At 47.1% G+C, this 9,493-nt stretch overlaps 1 pseudogene; it reads left to right on the top strand.

Annotated features, from left to right (window-relative positions):
• Positions 1-7,202: 7,202 nt before the first annotated feature.
• Positions 7,203-7,587, top strand: LOC139274007 (histone H2A type 2-A-like; annotated as a pseudogene).
• The last annotated feature ends 1,906 nt before the right edge of the window (positions 7,588-9,493 follow it).

The raw sequence follows: 9,493 nt of genomic DNA, 5'->3' as shown, positions 1-9,493 counted from the left end.
AGGCCAGGAAATCCGTGCGGTCGCGGCCTGCAAGACCATCAGCAGGCCAGGGCCATCAGAAGGAGCAGCGTGCGGCGGCAGTGCGGGCAGGCACAGCAGGAGAGGCGAAGGAGCAAGAGTTTGCAGAAAGAAGTGACCGGGGCCCAGGAGAGACGAAGGCCCAGGGGCAGCACGGGCCAGCCCACCCTGCTATATGTGTGCGCGCTCGATCCGTGCACCAGAGCTGGTCTCCAATCATCTTGGTTAACTCATGCCACTGGACTCAGACCTAGCTCTGTCAAACCTGTGTGGTGGCTGGTGTGCAACGGCACCATCTTTTCCCTCATCAAATCCAAAACTTTTTTCATTTCAGTACACGGCTTGTGGGTGTCATAGACTGAACCGGAGTCTCTCACTTTGCACTCATTTGACGTGCCTATTAACCAACATTTGAAAGAAACATAGAAAATAGGTGCAGGAGTAGGCTATTCGGCCCTTCGAGCCTGCACCGCCATTCAATGAGCTCATGGCTGAACATGCAACTTGATTACCTCATTTCTGCTTTCTCGCCATACCCCTTGATCCCCTACGTCTAACTCCTTTTTGAATATATTTACTGAATTGGCCTCAACAACTTCCTGTGGTAGAGAATTCCACAGGTTCACCACTCTCTGGGTGAAGAAGTTTCTCCTCCTCTCGGTCCTAAATGGCTTACCCCTTATCCTTAGACTGTGACCCCTGGTTCTGGACTTCCCCAACATTGGGAACATTCTTCCTGCATCCAACCTGTCTAAACCCGTCGGAATTTTAAACGTTTCTATGAGATCCCCTCTCATTCATCTGAACTCCAGTGAATACAAGCCAAGTTGATCCAGTCTGTCTTGATATGTCAGTCCCGCTATCCCGGGAATCAGTCTGGTGAACCTTCGCTGCACTCCCTCAATAGCAAGAATGTCCTTCCTCAAGTTAGGAGACCAAAACTGCACACAATACTCCAGGTGTGGCCTCACCAATGCCCTGTACAACTGTAGTAACACCTCCCTGCCCCTGTATTCAAATGCCCTCGCTATGAAGGCCAACATGCCATGTGCTTTCTTAACCGCCTGCTGTACGTGCATGCCAACCTTCAATGACTGATGTACCATGGCACCCAAGTCTTGTTGCACCTCCCCTTTTCCTAATCTGTCACCATTCAGATAATAGTCTGTCTCTCTGTTTTTACCACCAAAGTGGATAACCTCACATTTATCCACATTATACTTCATCTGCCATGCATTTGCCCACTCACCTAACCTATCCAAGTTTATTCAAGGAATCTTCTTTACTGCGCAAACCTAATTTCCTCCCTTCTTTCACATCTCTATATTTCTCAGAGAAATAAATTAGTGACATTAGTTTTGGCAATTTTGGGACAAGAACAGGTGGATACAATTGTTGCAATGATTACATCTAATCTTCAGCCTGCCTGAAAAGAGCTTCTGACAATAATCTGTCACCATGCCCCACCAGTCACCATCTGATTCCACCATCATACCTTCATTCATTACCCACCTTTCCCCCTAACTAGAGCTGCTTTCACCGGCATGACCATTCCCCATACTGAGGCTCTCTAATTCCCGAGCAGAGCATAAACACCAGCATGGACTGGTTCATCCGAATGGTCCATTTCTGTGCCTTAAATCCTATGTAATTTTGTAGTCTCAGTGTAAGTGGTCCGTAGATTTGATGCCTCGGTGTTATTGATCCCTGGATTTGTCGTCACAGTATTAGTAATCCCTCAATTGGTGTCAGGATGTAATTAATCCAAGATTTGATGTCTCATTGTAACTGGTCCCTGGATTTGGTGTTACAGCATGTGTCCCTGGATTTGTTGCCTCAGTGTAAGCGGTCCCTGGTTTTGTTGTTACAGTATATGTCCCTGGATTTGATGTCTCAGTGTAAGGAGTCCCTGGATTTGATGTCACAATGTAAGTGGATCCTGGATTTGGTGTCAACAGTACCTCATACGTGGGACTGAGGGAAAACCCACAGCCCAGCAACGCATTCAGCACAGAATGATCCCACACAAATCTATTCCCAATTAACACTACCCACATTAATTCACCACAAACAGTCAGTGCCTGGAAGGAACTGCAGCCCCACTTCTAACTTCAGTGAAACACATGATACAAAACAATTTAAAGGAAAAATAAATCCCATCATAGTTCAACAGAGGCGATTAATGGGCAGTAAATTACCCTCACTCATACACCTCCTTCACCCCTGCTCTCCAACACCCCCTCCCCGATTAATCTTTCACCCCAACTCTGTAACCCGTGACACCAACTCCTCCATCACTCCATTCCTCTCACACCCTCACCCCAACATCTCCTTCACCCCTACTCGCCAAACCCCTCGCCCCAACACTTTCTTCATCCCTACTTTCCACTCATCACCCTAACTCCTCTTTCACCCTTCTCTCCAAACCCCTTCACCCAACTCCTGTTTCAGCCCTACAATTTTATTTGCAATATCACTTTCACAAGTTATCCACACTGGAGGTAAATATCGGGAGCTTCTGTGTGACGATGAGGTGATCACTGGGCAATAAAGTGCAGAGACTGGTGGGTGGCTGCTCATTATCCTCGGTGAGATTTAATCCCCTTTCCCACTAAATACTGCAGACAGACATGGTCACCTTGGTAACGGAATGGTCAGTGTGACATCACTTTCTAAACAAGAGCACACAAGACAATGGGTTATCAATAAATGGTAAAGGGATTAAACACTCTGCAATTACATTGTAAATAAAAGTAAATAAAATGCTGGAAAATAACTGGCGAAAATAATAACTTATCTCTGTGGAATTGACTAACAAACTTTAAGAATGATGTGTTTAGTTTACACACACACGTGTATATATATATATATATATATATATAGATTGATAGATAGCAAAGACTTTGTGTGCACACTTTTCAGTTGTTCTGCTTTACATGATGCAATATATATTCTTAGGTCTTTCGGACCCGTCGGGAGCCTATCCGGCGGTGCTTGATAGGGGAATGGGGCAGATATTTAAAGGGACAGGGACTAACTTTTCTCTGCATATTTATACTTAAATGAACAGTCCAGTTTATCTCGGAGTGTCGGAGGACTTCACGAAACGAGTTCCCATTAACAGTCACTCCCTTCTGTACTGTGCAATTATTGTAAAGCTGTCTATTTCAGTGATTTGCGCCTTTCTAAATGTCTCTCTGTTTTTGATGATCCTTGTTTGCCTGTCTAATTTGGAAAGACTTCAGAATTGTGCAGTGTGTCGAAGGTTTTATTTAAAGGTGGAGTAAAATCTGTTTGAAAATATTCTTTCTAACCCTCCCCCAACCCTCAAATTTTAGAACACTCTGCAATACTGACTGGGAAGGTCCCAAGTTCGGTCCTTCATTTGGGCTGTTAGTTGATCTCAGCCAAGGCAACAGTTCAGGGTTATAATTGTCCTCAGTACCATTGGGCTAAGTATGAGTAAAAATTAGCCAGTGCCCCTATTCCTGATACCGATCCAATGACATCAACTGGGAAGTGTGTGGATGTTAGTTGAGGGCAGGATTGGACTCGGCTCTGATGCTTACCACAGTGGAAATTGATATCCTGTACTTAAAGTAACAACTTTTGTAATCTCCATTTGCAGGGTATTAGAAGGGGAGGATCGGCAGCTGGGAAACTCAAACCAAACATCACGTCAAGATTTGAGAGATTCCCCGGATTGATCAGGATCACCTTATCATCAACCTTTGGAAAAACACCAATCACAGCGGGGAGAAACAGGACACATGTTCTGTGTGTGGATGCACCTTCAACCAATCGTTCAGACTGTGAGACTCGTGTGCCCTGCTGATTCAACACTGTAAATGTGGGGACAGTGTGAAAAGATGCAGATGCGCATCGGGTGGAAACACATCAGGGAGAGACCATTTATCAGCTGAGTGTTGAAAGAGATTCAGTCTCTCTACTCACCGACTGACATTCGAGCACAAAGATAACAGACTTTCTCCTGTGAATATAGAGCTGTGTTATTGGGCTGTGATGTTACTACTTGTTCATCTTGTTGACTGTAAACCTTTGCCAATTGTTTGGTGTGATCGGTTTACTTGTACATATCTTAAAACAATACATTTAATGAGTGGATTCAAATTTAATTTGAGAGCAGTTTTGCAGGCGTGATACTCTATTCACACATCAAAGGTGAGAGAAATGCTGTGGGCACACGCTAAGTCCTGTTGCTGAAAGTGATTAACAGACTGGGTTTGTGTTTCGTGATCCTGGGCATGTTAGCTATCGCTATGCTGGACACCAAGGCAAAGAGAGGCATTCTGGAAGGTATGGAGAACTGGGACTTGTCCCTGAGAGGAACGAATGGTATGAGAACTGAAATAATCTAGAGTTAGAAAGGAGGAAACGCGCAACATGGAGCAGTCAGTGATAGGATATGAATTTGTCTCCGCTTATCATGGAGACATCAAATATCAACACAGTGTTATTTGAAATATCAAAATGTTAAACTCCAGCCCAATTTTCGGGGTTATTAACATCAGCAGAAACAAATCCCAACTGACAGTATGAACATGATTCAGTCAGGATGCGATTAACAGCAGTAATAATAGTTGAACCCAACCCCTGTGGTCACTTGTGAACTCACAATTCCTGAGTGAACCCCTTCCCACAGATCTCCAGTGTGAACTTGCTGGAGTTTCAGCAGATCGGATGACTGAGTGAAACCATGCCCACACATGGAGCAGGTGAATGTCCCCTCTCTGGTGTGACTGCAACAATGATTTTCTCGATCAGATGGGGAACTGAATACCTTCCCACAGTCTCCATATTCCTCCGGTTTCTCCATGGTGCAGTGTCCTTGTATCTCTCCAGGTTGGACGATCAATTGAAGTTTCGTCCACACACAGAACACGTGTAGTTTCTCCCCGCTGTGAATGGTGCAATGTTTTTTCAGGCTGTGTAACTAGTTGAAGCTCTTTCCACAGTCAGTGCACTGGTTTACTCTCACTCGGATGTGTGTGTGTCTCGGTATTTTTCCAGTCACAATGATATTCGAAATACTTTCCCACATACAAAACAAACATTTCTCCTTCCACATTCAAAGGCCGATGATGTTCATCATTTGCAGCTTACATGGTTGGGTTCAGTTCTGCACCCGCTGTGGGCAAAGTGAGAATAAAATCAATGAGCTGCTGATTTTCTCTGCTGGTCACTGGGCCTTATGTGCGGTCCAATAGGGTGAGCCCGAGCTGGTGCAATCGGGTGAGCCCGATCTGGCGCAATGGGGTGAGCCGGAGCTGGCCAAATTGGGTGAGCATGGAATGGCCCAACAGGGTGAGCCCATGCTGGCCCGATAAGGTGAGCTTCGGCTGGCCCAATAGCATGAGCCGATGCTTGCCTGATAAGGTGAGCTTGGGCTGGCTCAATAGGGTGAGACCCGGGCTGGCCCAATAGGGTGAGGCCCGGGCTGGCCCAATAAGGTGAGGCCCGGGCTGGCCCAATAGGATGAGGCCCGGCCTGGCCCAATAGGGTGAGGACCGGGCTGGCCCAATAGGGTGAGGCCCCGGCTGGCCCAATAGGGTGAGCCTGTGCTGCCCAGGGTCACCAGACAACAAGCAGCACAACAAGGCTCCCTTTCAGGTACGCCACTGAGTTGGGCACAAACACCTGTCCAATCAAACTGACAGAGACTCTGAACCCCCGCCCATTTTTGTTCCTGTCCAAAAGACCGCGCATGCGCTGCAAGACCCACCTTGACCAAGGTGGCGACCGGTGAGCTCTCTGCCCCGCAAAACAGTTTCCACCACGAAAAGCGCCAAGAAAGTAATCACGAAACCCCACTGAAGAGCGGCAAGAAGCGGAGAAAGTCGAGGAAAGAGAGCTACTCCATCTACATCTACAAAGTGATGAAGCAGGTTCACCCCGACACCGGCATCTCCGCCAAGGCCGTGCGCATCATGAACTCGGTTGTGAACGATATTTTCGAGCGCATCGCGGGTGTGGCTTCCCGCCTGGTCCATTACAACAAGCGCCGCACCATCAGCTCCCGGGAGATGCAGACCGCCGTGCGCCTGCTGCTGCCTGGGGAGCTGGCCAAGCACGCCGTGTCGAAAAGGACAAAGGCGTTGACTAAGTTCACCAGCTCCAAGTGAAACTGCACGCTGTCCTGAGAGATCAAACCCAAACATAACGGCTCTTTTAAGAGCCACCCACAACCTCTCTGAAAGAGCTGCACAAACCCATCACCCTTTAGACTCAAATCGCTAATTATTTCCTGAACAAGTGTGTGCGAACCTTTGCACTTCCAGCTGTAGATTTAGTTTTGAATTCTCCGATAAGCAGCTTCACTGTCCGGTTCGACCTCAGTGTCGCTGGAATTTCCCGCCCACAAATTACAAACACGGTCCCTGCTCGCTGTTTCCCTTTGCTCTCAGACCCGTTCATTTACACGCCTGCCGAATTAAGAGCTTGTTTAGGGGCTGAGACTCAGGTTTCAATCACACATTCTTTCTCGCAAGCCCTTTTCAAGTTTAATTTTCAATTCCTGTTGCGGGTCAGTCCGTTTATTAACCCGACACTCCCCGCAGTGTTACAACCCAGAATGGAAGTTCTTACAGAGACCAGAACCGGGAACAGTTTGAACTCTCTGTCCCTCTTCCCTTTTCACAGAGGGACTCCCAATTCTGGTCTCACTGCCGCCTTTGCGGGGGATCGATCGATATTCTATGAAACCCAACTTTTACAAAGATTGAGTTGGAATGTATCTCGTTACAGAATCAGTGGCAATTGATTCCCGCCCATTACAGACAGTTTGAAATCGCACCCGAATTTAAACTTTACTAACAGCCTGGAACTTGCAAGGGATATGTGGAATAAGACAAAGTAAATTAAAACGTGTTGGCAAATCTTTGACTAATGGTGAATGTATTAACATAATCCGCTAGTTTTAAAATTATTGGCGTGGGTTTTGAATTAAAAAGTCATTATTCTGACTGTTGGAGACAGTAATTTCGGCCTTACTTTCATTGGTGGGCGAAACTGACTGTGATTGGTTATCGGAAAAGACCAATGAAATGCACCACAGAGCGACCAATTACAACTTCGCTCCCTGCATTCTCCGGACACACACACACACAGAAAGGCAGATGTGGGAGGAGTTTCTCATTCTTTCTCTGAACCTGTCGATTGTGAAAATGTCGAGAAGAGGAAAAAGTGGCGGTAAAGCTCGGGCCAAGACCAAGTCTCCTCCTTCTCGGCCGGACTGCAGTTCCCTGTGGGCCGTGTTCACAGGCTCCTGCGGAAGGGGAACTACGCTGAGCGTGTGGGTGCCGGAGCCCCGGTCTACATGGCTGCTGTGTTCGAGTATCTGACCACTGAAATCCTGGAGCTGGCCGGCAACGCCGCCCGCGACAACAAGAAGACCCGCATCATCCCCAGACACCTGCAGCTGCCAACCGCAACAAGGAGGAGCTCAACAAGCTGCTGGGAAAGGTGACCATCGCTCAGGGCGGGGTGCTGCCTAATATCCAGGCTGTGCTGCTGCTCAAGAAAACCACCAGTGCGTCCAAGAGCAAATAAAGCGGACAGGATTTAATCTAATAACCCAAACGCACTTTCTGTGAAAGGGCTGGTTACTGTTCTAAGGATCACAATTACCATTGAATCTCTACAATTAAGCTATTAGTTTCCTGATCAGAAATGACCCTCAGACATTCTCGGTTATAAACTGGTCACTGTCGACAGACAGTGCAACAGGTTTGCTGTTATAAGATCCTGCTGCAAGGTACCATAAATAATTTCTGGTCTGCGAGGCGGTAAACGTAGCTCGATTGCGTGGCGGGGAATCGAAGCCGGGTCAACTGCTTGGAAGGCAGCTCACCACCCACTATACACCATCGCTCACATATCTTCACATTTTAGAAAGTGACAGGAATCCCAATCTCACATTCCAGAAACTGACAGTTGCAGAATAAAACCCACACTGTCATATCCGACACTGACATGTGCAGAATAAAACCTGAACTCACACAACGGAAGCCAAAAGGTACATAATCAATCACATACTCACATACCAGAAACTGACAGGCACTGAGTAAAATCCACACTTATCGACCTGGGGCTGATAGGGTAAGAGTAAAACCCACAATCACATATCAGAAGCTGAAATATAGATTAAATCCACACTCACATATTAGAAAAATGATATGCCCACTGAGAAATGACAGGTACAAAATAAAATCCACATTTACAAAAGAACATGAGAAATAGGAGCAGGAGTAAAGGTCCAGTAATGCTCCAATGACCCATGACCAGTGCTGTGCACATAGAGAAGCTCGCAGTTTACACAGAGCACGATGGTGGTATAGTGGTGAACAGGGATGTCTTGCAAGCACCTGCCTTGGGCTCGATACCTGCCCATTGAAAGCAGGCTGATTTTAATATAATGGTCACGTGATGGTAATTTTGAACCAAACTCAGTGCCTTCCAGCAGGATTATGTCGCTCAAATTAGTCAAATGATGTGCAAATTTTAAAATTTACAAAAAATATTCCTCATATCTGTTGATAATTATTTTTTAGGCTAAAAGGGCTTTAAACTAATAAATGGGGTGTGGGCTCATCCCAAGCAAGTTAACTACTCACAGTAACAATTTTTAATCGGAGGGAAAGTGTCCCAGCATCGTGCTTCAGTTCTGATAACTGAACATAGTATTTGTCCCACTTAAGAGACACAAGACCTAGTTAGTCGTAAATGCAACACATGTTGTATAGGCAATGGTGGTATAGTGGTGAGCATAACTGCCTTCCAAGCAGTTGACTGGGTTCGATTCCCGGCCATCGCAACCGCTGTTATTTTAATATCCCTGTCAGGTCAGAAATGACTTATGTAAGCTTGTAACAGCAGCATTGTCTCAGGACCGAGCGGCCCCAGGAGGAGATAATCGAAGCTTCAGGTGTTTCTTCTCGGCACCACGTCCATGGAATGATTCCGGCAGGGGGCGGGGCTTGTCGCATGTCTGTCAAAAAAGTGCGGGGGCAGAGCTTCACAGATGTCTGCCCCGTCCGGACGGAATTCCTCATCAGCGCCAAACCCCGGAACCTCCCTCGGGAGCCGGCGCCTCACAACTTGAGCCGCCTCGGGGAAATCCCCTCCATGCCTTTCAGTTCTGTGCAGAGGGGTTTCCTGTCCGGGCTGCTCGTGCACACTTTCAACTTTGCCATCCTGACACGCCATGGCGTACCATCTTGACGTCCGGAGGAGGCGGGGTCGCCGATGGAGGGCACTCTACGCGGGAATCCTCCCAATATTTATCGGGGACTTGGCCTGGAGGGTGGTACACGGAGCAGTCCCATGCAACAAATTTTTAAGCCGGTTCACGGACTTCCAGGCCGCCTGCAATTTCTGCGGTCTGGAAGAGTCCGTGTTCCATGTTTTTATGGAGTGTGCGAGGTTGCAGCCCCTGTTTCATTATTTAAAGGGGCTG

This window comes from Pristiophorus japonicus, chromosome 9 (genome assembly GCF_044704955.1).
Source record: "Pristiophorus japonicus isolate sPriJap1 chromosome 9, sPriJap1.hap1, whole genome shotgun sequence".
In the NCBI taxonomy this organism is placed as follows: Eukaryota; Metazoa; Chordata; class Chondrichthyes; family Pristiophoridae; genus Pristiophorus; species Pristiophorus japonicus.
This window is presented reverse-complemented; position numbering and strand designations above follow the sequence as displayed.